This window comes from Somniosus microcephalus, unplaced genomic scaffold, assembly GCF_052327205.1.
Source record: "Somniosus microcephalus isolate GS21.2 unplaced genomic scaffold, FLI_Smic_1.0 unresolved_chr7, whole genome shotgun sequence".
Taxonomy (NCBI): Eukaryota; Metazoa; Chordata; class Chondrichthyes; order Squaliformes; family Somniosidae; genus Somniosus; species Somniosus microcephalus.
Window position 1 is genome coordinate 1737405 of NW_028225185.1, and position 10888 is coordinate 1748292.

General features: G+C 48.3%; 1 long non-coding RNA gene across 1 annotated transcript; it reads left to right on the plus strand.

Annotated features, from left to right (window-relative positions):
* Positions 1-1444: 1444 nt before the first annotated feature.
* LOC147086350 (uncharacterized) lies at positions 1445-4905 on the plus strand. Its single transcript, XR_015075717.1, has 3 exons — positions 1445-1655; positions 3169-3226; positions 4714-4905. It is a non-coding gene; the product is annotated as an uncharacterized LOC147086350 (long non-coding RNA).
* The last annotated feature ends 5983 nt before the right edge of the window (positions 4906-10888 follow it).

The window sequence follows — 10888 nt, forward strand, 5'->3', positions numbered from 1 at the left end:
GTTGGGCCTATACAGTTTGGAAGAATGAGAGGGAATCTTATTGAAACATATGATTCTGAAGGGGCTCGACAGGGTAGATGCAGAGAGGATGTTTCCCCTCGTGGGGGAATCTAGAACTAGGGGGCATAATTTCAGAATAAGGGGACACCCTTTTAAAACGGAAATGAGGAGGAATTTCTTCTCAGGGTCGTGAATCTTTGGAATTCTCTTCCCCAGAGAGCTGTGGAGGCTGGGTCACTGAATATATTTAAGGTGGAGAATGACAGATTTTTGAATAAGGGAGTCGAGGGTTATGGGGAGCGGGCTGGGAAGTGGAGTTGAGGTCGATGGTTAGCCATGATCTTAGTGAATGGCGGAGCAGGCTCGAGGGGCCAAATGACCGACTCCTGCCCCTACGTCTTATGTTCTATGCCGGCTCTTTGGTAGAGCTATCCAATTAATCCCACTCCCCTGCTCTTTTCCCCATAATCCTGTAATTTTTTTCCCTTCAAGTATTTATCCAATTCTCTTTTGAAAGTTCCTATTGAATCTGCTCCCACCGCCCTTTCAGGCTGCACATTCCAGATCACCACAACTCGTGCTTTTTAAAAAAAGTTCCCCATGTCGCCTCCAGTTCTTTTGCCAATCACCTTAAATCTGTGTCCTCTGGTTACCGATCCTCCTGCCAGTGGAAACAGTGCCTCCTTATTTACTCCATCAAAACCTTCATGATTTTGAACACCTCCATCAAATCTCCTCTTAAACTTCTCTGCTCTAAAACTCCAGGCTCCACATAACTGAAGTCCCTCATCCCTGGCACCATTCTAGTAAATCTCCTCTGCACCCTCTCCAAGGCTTATTTTCTTTGTGTTTTTTTAGTATATTTTTCTCTCTGCACACCTGCTGATTGCCAGTCCACAGCACCCCTCCAGTGGTTGCAGTGCTGGAGTCCAGCCACTTCCAGCCAGCCTGCAACCGTGTCGTTCAGATACAGCGCCACCACTTTTTGTTAGCAAATAGTTTTAGTGCAAGAGCTTAATTCAGCTTTTATATCCCGAGAGTTTCCAGAAGCATTTTCTCCCGATTAACTGTAGTCCCTCGAGCCATGGTTCGGTGGCGGCGGGGGGGGGGGGGAGGGAGGCGTGCCCCCTGGCTCCGCGAGTGGTGGGTGCCCTCTGATACCTCATCCAAGTGCCTGTTCTTCATGGGTGGCAGTGACTGTTGGCAGGCTGCTTGTTTTTGGAGAAGTTGATTGTGTTGAGCTTGCCCTCGTGCTCACCCAACATCTCTGGTTTGAGTAACTCCCAGTGCCAGCAGAGGTCAGCTAGCTCGGCCAAACGAACATTTCCAGTCTACGGCTCCATTACTCGCTGGGCAAAACTACCAATGCTGAGGAAGTAAAAATTCGGGTTAATGCGAGTCTCCTCTTTATTTTCTTTTGGCGCTTCGGTATTGCCGAGGGCGGGCGCTTTATCTAAAGGATCTCGACTTTTCTTCTAACAGAGGAAGGTGAGGATGATGAAGATGGAGCTGCTGCTGCAGGAGAATATTATGATGACGACGATGATGATGATGAGGAAGAGGAGGATGAAGATGAGGAAGATGAAGAGGAGGAGGATGAACAAGGGGAGGTGGAGGAAGTTGGGTTGTCCTATCTCCTGAAAGAAGAAATTCAGGTTTGTTTCTACATCTGCTGGTGGAATGACCGGACCCCCTGGGCTGGGACTTGGAACCTAGGAGCAGGAGTAGGCCATATGGCCCCTCGAGCCCACGCTGCAACAACACCTTCCCTTCCCTGAAGCTGGTTTCCTGCTGGGGCACAGCGCTCACGTGCCGACTCTTCATGTGGCTCTAGTCTGAGTGTTGGCAGACTGCTCCAGCCTGGAGAAGGAATTGTAGCCAAGCCCAGTCCAGTCTTTGAGTTAACTGGGAGCAATCAGGAGCAGGAACCATGGCGGACTTTATTCCCCACTCCCTCCCCACACCCCAAATCCAGGGGTCTTGAGGCCGTTGTTGTGCCCATCGGAGATCAACTGATTCAACAAAGCAATCAGCATTTCCGCTACCCATGTACCTCTACAATGCCCAAACAAGTAATTTTGTTTGTATTCCTTCTCTTCCCCCTTCCATGTATTTTTCCTTCCTTTCCACAGAGCTTCTGTTACTACAATCGTTAACTTTCATCTCCTTCCAACCACGGACCCCAGTGTTGTCTGTCCTTCCTCATCCTGTGCTGTTGTGGCTGTTTTCTACCATGTGTCAGCTTTGGCTCCGTGTGTAGCACTCTCTCCTGAGTCAGAAGGTTGTTACTTGAGCACGTAAGCCAGGCTGACACTCCAGTGCAGTACTGAGGGAGCGCCGCACTGTCGGAGGGGCAGTACTGAGGGAGCGCCGCACTGTCGGAGGGGCAGAACTGAGGGAGCGCCGCACTGTCGGAGGGGCAGTACTGAGGGAGTGTTGGAGGGGCAGTGCTGAGGGAGCGCCGCACTGTCGGAGGGGCAGTACTGAGGGAGTGTCGGAGGGGCAGTACTGAGGGAGCGCCGCACTGTCGGAGGGGCAGTACTGAGGGAGTGCTGCACTGTCGGAGGGGCAGTACTGAGGGAGCGCCGCACTGTCGGAGGGGCAGTACTGAGGGAGCGCTGCACTGTCGGAGGGGCAGTACTGAGGGAGCGCCGCACTGTGGGAGGGGCAGTGCTGAGGGAGCGCCGCACTGTCGGAGGGGCAGTACTGAGGGAGTGCTGCACTGTCGGAGGGGCAGTGCTGAGGGAGCGCCGCACTGTCGGAGGGGCAGTACTGAGGGAGTGCTGCACTGTGGGAGGGGCAGTACTGAGGGAGCGCCGCACTGTCGGAGAGCCAGTACTGAGGGAGCGCTGCACTGTCGGAGGTGCATCTTTCAGATGATATGTTAAACTAAGACCCCCCCCCGTCTGCCCTCGGGTGAATATTTTAAAAATCCCATGTTACTATTTGAGAAGGCTCAGGGGTTCTGACCAATATTTATTCAGCATCACTAAATCAGATTCTCTGGTCATTATCACATTGCGGTTTGTGGGAGCTTGCTGTGCGCAAAATGGGTGCCGCGTTTCCTACATTACAACAGTGACTACACTTCACTTCATTGGCTGTAAAGTGCTTGGGACGTCCTGAGGTGGTGAAAGGCTCTATATAAATGCAAGTTCTTTATTGCAGGATGATGAGGATGATGATGATTATGTACATGAAGAAGAGGAAGAGGCAGATGAGAAAGGTAACATTTTTATTTGTTTAAAGCTGTATGTGTGTATGTATACAGTACAGAGGGAGACCATTTGGCCCATCGTGCCTGTGCCAGCGCTCTGGTAGAGCTGTCCAATTAGTCTCTCTTCCCCATAGTCCTGTAATTTCTTTCCTTCAAAGTATTTATCCAATTCTCTTTAGAAAGTTACTATTAAATCTGCTTCCACTGCCCTTTCAGGCAGCACATTCCAGATCACAACAACTCGCTGTATTGTTAAAAAGAAATGTTTCCTCATCGCCTATGGTTCCTTGGCCAATCACCTTCAATCTGTGTCCTCTGGTTACTGACCCTTATATGGAGTAGTGTTACCAGACTAAGTTCAAATCCCACCATGGCAGTTTGAGAATTTGGATTCAGTTTAACAAAAAGCTGGCACAATCCCAACCACTGACGCCACCATCGCTTATGGTGGGCAACCCTCTTTTCCCAGGCAATTTCCATTCGTCGTTGCCACAGAAAACAATTACAAAGGCACCGCTGACCACATACAAGCACGCCGGCTATTCCGAGCATTTAGGTAGATCTTTGTACCTCGTTAAAGTGCAATTGTCTTAATTACTTGCCCTTTACCTACCGTTTAAAGTTATAGGTTGAAAGGAATAAATTAACTCTGTAGATCGGTTTCCTTGTCATTTGAAATTTATTCATTTTGCACAAATGACCATAAACGTGGTCGCACCACGCGCTGCCTTCCAGCTGTGAGATGGTTAGTTTGAGATCCTGATCTCCCACTGCCGCCTTGTGAAACACACAAGTTTCAAGCACCATGTAATAAGGCAGTGAGGTTAGTACAAGTGTCAGCACAGTTTTGTGTAGTTTATTTGATTTCAGCCTCCAGCATCTATCACATGCTGCTACCTTAACACACTTAGATTAACTTTGTAACTTTTAATACGCTCTGGAGTGTGTCTGGGGCTATGATGGTTTTACCGTCAACGCGATTCACCGGTTACAAGCGGTGAACACCAGCACGCCTACTACAGGAAACTTTTTTATCAGGCACCGACGGGACCAGCGTGGTGCCGGTTGATCAAAAAGTCCAGATTACAGAGAGGTATACTTACTAAGGTACAAGAGCCCCGTACACGGCCACAGATCCAGGAGTCTCTGTTGCATGGCAACAGGTGCAGGAACCCCGGTTACACGGCCACAGAGCCAGAAACCCCGGTTACACGGCCACTAATATGAAGTAAAACTTACCTGAACCTACTCCTGAATTTTGCCGGTTAAGAGAGATTTCCGGTTATTTAGGTGCCAGTAAAAAGAGTTTCCTGTAAAAGTGGCCATCAAGCTCCGATTTCTGTATTAAACCCAACTGGTTCGCTAATGTCCCTTTTTTTAGGGACGGAAACCCGATGAGTCGGAGGATATGCTGGTGTGAAGTTTGCAGGAGGTGCATGTTACATACTGACTTAATACTTTAGCTACAGAAAGTTAACTTTTTTCTTTTTCTGCAGGAGATACTGCCACTCCAGGACAGAAGCGAAAACGAGAGGCGGAAGACGAGGGCGAGGATGACGAGTAGTTCCCTCCGTCAGCGTGACCAAACTCCTTTTCCATCACAATACGACTCTCTTGCATTCTTGCTATTCTTTAGATGGTAACTGTCACAATGGGAGTTGAAGGGTGGTGGGGGGGAGGAGAGCAGGAAGAAGAGTGCTCGGGGTGGGGGGGGGGGGGGGGTGTGGAAGGAAATGATTTGATTGTACTTTAAAACCGTTCCAGTTTACTGGCACTCTTCCGGGTGCATTTGTGTCGCCCTTTTTTTTTTTTGTTGCAATTCCTTTCCACGGGACCCTGCCGTGTTCGTGAGTGAAGTCTGTACTTCAAATAGGTGCATGCAGGGATCCAAGTAAAATTTTGAAGAGCTAGTTGACCTCGTGTGATGTTACACATGGGGAGTCGAGACTCTGGTGAAGGGAGGGGACGCAACCGGACCACACAGAGCAGATTTAATTTGGTATGCATTTTAAAGTTCGACATTGTTTTTCTATTATAAATTCCCGCCCACATTTACTATGTAAACTTGTCACACTGTAATTACACCCTCCAGCCAGTGGAGGCACTGCAGCACCCCCACTGGTGGCAGATTGTAATTCTAGCCTGGTAAGCTTACATGGGAAATTTCCAGTATAAATGTGGACATAGGAATTTATAAAGGAAAGTTGACAGTGCACGTAAAGTTTTTTTTTAATAAATCTATTCCCCAAGATTTTTTTTTTTCTTTCTGATCTCTGTACTGTGCAGTGAAATCCTGAGATTTTTATAATGTGCTGCTCCCGGTCTTTTGTCACTCAGCTTTCCATCTCCTGGGCTAATTCCAATTCTGATCTGTACTCGCAGTTAAGACTGGGGCAGTGGGTGCAAAGAGGGTGTTATTGGGAGTGTCTCCCTCAAACTACAGGCGCCCCACATAATTTTGGAGAAGTCTCACACTTTTACACCTGAGAGGGGAAGGAAGAGAACACTTTTTTTTGCCCCCCCGCTCCCCGGCCAGCTGGTACTGCGGCCAACTCAACACAGACCAGTGATGGATCGTTCAGCCTGTGGCTTTAGGGCCTGTACAAGATCCCTCGGAAAACAGGTGATCCATTTTGCTGCTGGCCGATGTCTAAAATGTTGTTTCCTTAAGGTCCTCAATCGGAGAGAGTCTGAACCCCTGGAGGTGTTTCTGGGGAGTTGAAGGGTTCGGGGGCACTGGTGTTGGGACAGATGGCTGTGTGTGGCAGTCTCTGGTTGGCACAATAGCTGTGGGGTGGGGTGTGCACTGCGTGCTACAGCATTTCATGAGTTTCTGTTCCTGAAGGCTTTGTTCTGATGATCATACTGCATTAGAGCTAGATCCGAGAGCATCTCGACCTATCTATCCTGGGGGTGGGAAAGATGAGGGGAGGAAGAAAGGATTGAGAACATACCATTATACGACGTTGCAACATTCAACTGCAAACTATTTGATTGGAACTGGGTTTTACACTGACGGTTTACGCCGCCACGAGGTACAGCTGGGTGTAGTTTATGCGAGTGCTGTTTTATGTAGATTGCTGGCAACTCCCTTCAACTCCTATCAGTAAAATGCATTTTTAACTGTAAAACAATTGCTGACTCTTCTATAGATGCAGACGGTTATTCACTTGTAGGGGTGGGTTTTGTATTCGTAGATCTTGTGTTTTTTTTTTAGCAATACCTATAAACGAGCACGGTCGGAATTTATTTTCCTGCTTTTGGGATTGGAGGGACTCCTTGTGAATCAAAATCTGATCAATCAAGAGAAGTTGTAAATGATATTTTTTGTTGCCCTTGATCCACTTAAAGGGAATTGTGCAGTCTTGGTGCACTTATTTCTACGCTGTGTCCAAGGTTTGGTGTTTGATTTTTAATCTCTCTCTACATACAGCTCGTGGAGGGAGTGCTTAGGCAGACAGTCTGCACACTAGCTCTGCTCTTGCACGTCACTGTAACAGGCTAAAGGATGGTGTGGGTGACTCCCCCTGCCACTTCCTGTCTCGTGCTTTTGTTTTATTTTCTCTCTGACCTGGTTGAGTCCAGCATTTCCTTGTGATGGGGAGTGCGGGCGTTATGCTGCATCTCCTCCTCTGTGCGCTATGCCAGTGAACAGTTCTGTCTTTATAACCATCTCCCTCCCCCTCCATAAATAAATTCTGACGGTGCTCAGACTGTGACACACTCCAGTTTTTAAAGGACACTTGTAAATAGTCTGTTTGGTCTGCTTTTTAAAGAGAAGAAAAAAATCTCCCTCTTTTTTGTGTTTAAATTGTTTTTGGAAGAATAGTTTTTTTTTTTGGTTTAGAATATACTGTATTTGGATGAAGCCATGGTAGGATTTTTAAATTTGGAATAATGAATTTGGAGCATTGTTCTGCTTCAGCATATATCTCAACCAGAGCAGCTACTCTGCGGTGGTCCGTGAATGTTTCTCCAGTTGCTTTTCCAGGGATATTCCCAGGACACGCATTTGCGTGTGTCGATTCCCCGCTTACTTGCAGCAGTAAATGTTCCCCTCTCGCACTGACTCAATTATGATTAACGACAGCAACAGATTTGTTAAGTGGCTTTTTTTTTTTTTAAAGAGTGCATACGGATTTGCTCTAGATTTATAATTCTCTCCCCCCTCTCTTTCTCTCGCTTCCCCCCCCACATGTGACCAGTGAGCATTCCTTCCCTACCCTGTATTTTAATTATTGGGGGGAGGGTCATTTTGGCCATCGATGGAGCCTCCTGGGAACCGCTCTGGGTTTGTTTTGTGCTGTAAACTTAATGCTGGTTTTTATAAATTGAAGTTGCACAAAATAAAGTTCCAAATGTTTCAATAAAGTCTCGCCTTGTTTCTGGGTAACAGCGCGGCGGTGGGGTTGCTTCTTCCACAACTTGTACAACACAATCTAAAACTGGAAATGCTGGGAATCTGCAACCAGCAGCAGCAGCTGTGGAGGGAGGTCAATCGCCTTTCGGCCATCAACTACTGTCCTGTTGCTCTGTGAACGGCTCGGGTGTTTGGTGCTCTCCCGCTAGGTGTGGCGGGGAGAGGAGAATCACGAGTGATCGAGCACAGAAGGAGGCCATTCGGCCCATCGTGCATGTATGGGCTGGTTGGTAGAGCTATCCAATTAATCCTGCTCTTTCCCCACCAAAAGTTTTTGTTTGTGTTTTCTTTTCCCCCACGTGGCAGCTGTCTTTCATTCTGCCAGCGCAATTTACACTTCATGTCGAGCCATCCTTTGTTTCTAAACCTGTCCCATTACCATCTCCTCTCGCCTTGAATATCTCTCAATGTCTCTTAACCTCTCCTGCCTTCTATCCTATCACAGACCTTCACTTTTGTTCTTTCATATCCCCCCACCCTCTTTCCCAGCTCCTACATTTGCTTAAAAATCTCTTCCATTTCCTGTTTTTTTTTTCCAGTTCTGATGAAAGGTCAGCGACCTGAAACGTTAACTGTTTCTCTTTTCACAGATGCTACCTGGCCTGCTGCGTATCTCCAGCATTTTCTGTTTTTCAGATTTCCAGCATCTGCCGTATTTTCCTTTTTGTATACTTTAAATCACCTGTTGTGAAAGCAATGAAAGAAAGACTTACATTTATATAGCACTTTTCACGACCACCGGACGTCTCAAAGCACTTTACAGCCAATGAAGTACTTTTGAAGTGGAGCCACTGTTGTAATGTGGGAAACGCGGCAGCTAATTTGTGCACAGCAAGGTCCTACAAACGGCAATGTGCTAATGACCAGATCATCTGTTTTTGTTGGTTAAGGGACACCAGGACACCGGCGATAACTCCCCTGCTCTTCTTCGAAATAGTATCTTTGAAAAACCATCGTCAACACCTTCACCAAACCGTACGAGAGCATAGGCCTTGCCCTAAACAGCCGTAAGACAAAGGTCCTTTACCAACCTTCCCCCCCCCCCCCACATACAGTACTGGCCCCCGATTATCAAAATCCACGACAAGGCCTTGGACAACGTGGACCACTTTCCATACCTCTGGAGCCTATTCTCAACAAAGGCAGCTGTTGATGACGAAGTCCAACACCACCTTCCGTGTGCCAGTGCAGCCTTTGGTCGCTTGAGGAAGAGAGTGCTTGAAGACCAGGACCTCAAACCCGGCACCAAGCTCATGGTCTACAGAGCAGTAGTGATACCCACCCTCCTGTATGCCTCAGAGACATGGACCATGTACAGCAGGCACCTCCAAGCACTGGAGAGGTACCACCAACGCTGCCTCTGCAAATCCATCGGCAGGATAGGCACACCAACATCCCCAGCATTGAAGCTTTGACCACGCTCGATCAGCTCTGATGAACGGGTCACATCGTCTGCATGCCTGATACGAGACGCCTGATACGAGACTCCCAAAACAAGCACTCTCCTCGGAGCTCTGACATGGCAAGAGAGCCCCTGATGGGCAGAGGAAACGCTTCAATGACACCCTCAAAGCCTCCTTGAAAAAGTGCAACACCCCCAATGTCACCTGGGAATCCCTGGCCCAAGACCGCTCAAAGTGGAGAAGCATCCAGGAAGGCGCTCAAGTCTCTTTGCCAGGAGCAAGCGGAAGCCAAGCACAAGGAGCGCACGTCAACCCAAGCACCCCACCCGCCCCTTCAACCACCGTCTGCCCCACCTGTGACAGAGACTGTCGGTCCCGCATTGGACTCCTCAGTCACCTGCGAACTCCTTTTTAATGTGGAAGCAAGTCACCCTCGGTTCCGAGGGACTGCCTAAGAAGACTATGGGATCTTTTATGTCCACCTGAGAGAGCAGACGGGGCCTCAGTTTAACGTCTCATCCGAAAGACGCACCGCCGACAGTGCAGCGCTCCCTCAGCACTGCACCAGGAGTGTCACGGAGTGGGACTTCAACCCACAACCTTCTGACTCAGAGGCACTTCCCCCGCCCCCCACATCCCTACTGAGACACAGCTGACACTGGAGCAGAAAGAGAAACGTAGAAGATAGGAGCAGGAGTAGGCCATTCGGCCCCTCGAGCCTGCTCCGCCATTCAATGCGATCATGGCTGATCATCCAAATTCAGTACCTGGTCCCTGCTTTCTCCCCATACCCCTTGATCCCTTTAGCCTTAAGAAATATATCCAACTCCTTCTTGAATATATTTAATGAATTGGCCTCAACTGCCTTCATAGAGTCAGAGTTTTACAGCACAGAAAGAGGCCCTTCGGCCCATCGTGTCTGCGCCGCCCATCCATCCCTGTCCAGTCTAATCCCATTTTCCAGCATTTGGTCCATAACCTTGTATGCAATGGCATTTCAAGTGCTCATCCAAATGCTTCTTGAATGTTGTGAGGGTTCCTGCCTCTACCACCCTTTCAGGCATTGAGTTCCACATTCCAACCACCCTCTGGGTGAAAAAGTTCCTCCTCAAATCCCCTCTAAATCTCCTGCCCCTTACCCTGAATCTATGCCCCCTTGTTATTGACCCCCCTACTAAGGGGAAAAGTTCCTCTTTGTCTACCCTATCTATGCCCCTCATCATTTTGTACACCTCAATCAGGTCCCCCCTCAGCCTTCTTTGCTCCAAGGAAAACAACCCCAGCCTGTCCAGCCTCTCTTCATAGCTGAGGCGCTCCATCCCAGGTAACATCCTGGTGAATCTTCTCTGCACCCTCTCCAAAGCAATCACATCCTTCCTATAGTGAGGCGACCAGAACTGCACACAGTACTCCAGCTGTGGCCTCACCAGCGTTTTGTACAGCTCCATCATAACCTCCCTGCTCTTATATTCTATGCCTCGGCTAATGAAGGCAAGTATCCCATATGCCTTTTTAACCACCTTATCTACCTGTTCCGCTGCCTTCAGGGATCTATGTACATGTACACCAAGGTCCCTCTGACCCTCTGTACTTCCTAGGGTCCTACCACTCATTGTGTATTCCCTTGCCTTATTTGTCCGTCCAAAATGCATCACCTCGCACTTTTCAGGGTTAAATTCCATTTGCCACTTTTCCGCCCATCTGACCAACCCGTTTATATCGTCCTGTAGCCTGAGGCTTTCCTCCTCACAATTTACCACCCCACCAATTTTCGTGTCATCTGCGAACTTACTGATCATACCTTTTACATTCTCATCCAAATCATTTATGTAGATCACAAACAACAAG